Source organism: Charadrius vociferus, unplaced genomic scaffold (genome assembly GCF_000708025.1).
Source record: "Charadrius vociferus isolate BGI_N301 unplaced genomic scaffold, ASM70802v2 scaffold2552, whole genome shotgun sequence".
Classification (NCBI taxonomy): Eukaryota; Metazoa; Chordata; class Aves; order Charadriiformes; family Charadriidae; genus Charadrius; species Charadrius vociferus.
Genome location: NW_009647108.1, coordinates 120,003 through 121,316, shown reverse-complemented (window position 1 = coordinate 121,316; position 1,314 = coordinate 120,003).

Sequence of the window (1,314 nt, the reverse complement as noted above, 5' to 3'; positions counted from 1 at the left end):
CGACAGCGTCTGCGTCCCAAGCGGCTTATCTGCATTTGGAAACCCCTAATCCGTTTGCACGCTTGGCTCAGACACCATCCCCGCTGCCGGGGGAGGGGGCGGGGGGGCTGTGGCACCGGGGAAGGGGCAGAGCCGCCCCCGTGACCTCCTTTCGGAGCCACAAACAACCCCATTCCCCATCTCCCACCCCCTGCCAGGTCCCGCTGCAGCGCCCGGCACGGGGAGAAAGCGGGGACACAGCCCAGCACAAACTGCAGCCCCCCCAGGGATGCGCTGGGCGGCAGGAGGGGGGACAGGGGGGCAGCGGGTGCCCCCTGCCCCGGCTGCCCCTTGATGCGCGGGGGTCCGGCCAGACTCCTGCTGCAAATCAGGCCGCAGCACTTGCCAACCGCGCTGCCAACTGGAGCGTTCACAACAGCCACCCCTGAGATGGGATCAGCGGCCAATTAACCCCGTTACTCACGGGCACGGGCCCCCCGGCTAAACGCGGGGAGCGGGGCAGGTTCCGACAGGGATGCAGCAGGGTGTGTGGGTGCAGGGAGATAAGAAACCACTTATCTGCAGGAGCGTGGGACGGGACACTGCGTTCCTGACAACAAACGGTTGTGGCAACCCCACAGTTTGCATATCGGTAAGAAAATTCCTTGTTCTGGGGTTTTCTACCCCATCCTGCAGCTGGCAGAGGGAAGCTGGGAGCCGTGGGGGAAGGAGAGGGGGTGTCCCTGGGGCCGGGCCGGGTCGGGGCATGTTCCCGTGTGAGCCAAACCCCCCATGGCACCCGGGCGGCACTGCCAGGAGTGGGTACAGGGTCCCACGCTGCTGCCTTGGGGTCAGGAATGGGTTTACTGGCTCCACGCAGAGCCCCGGTTTGTTTTGGTGGCAAAACAGAGGGTCCTGGAAGGTCTGGTTCCCAGAGCGGGGAACAGGAGCAGGATGCCTGGAGGGGGTGGGGAGGGCACAGGAAGGTTCGGGGCCATCTCCAGCGCCTGGAACCAGCCCAGCGCAACCGGTCCCATGGGGGCTGGGGGGAGGATTTACTGAGCATGACCCGCATGAAAAATCCCCCCGCTAATCCTGCCCTGACAGAACAATAATCTCTCCTTCTTGGCCTCATCAGAGCCCAAACGCCATAAGGATCCCACTGCTCCGCAGCTTTGCGGAGGGCTGCGGGTGGCGATGGTGTGGAGGCAGCGGGAGACACTGGTGCTCTCTCGGCATCACGTCGCTGTCGTGCTGCTCCGGCCCCAGTGCAGCCCACACCCTCCGTGCCCCACAGCGCCCGGGACCCACCGCCCTCGGCCCCTGTGCGCGTCC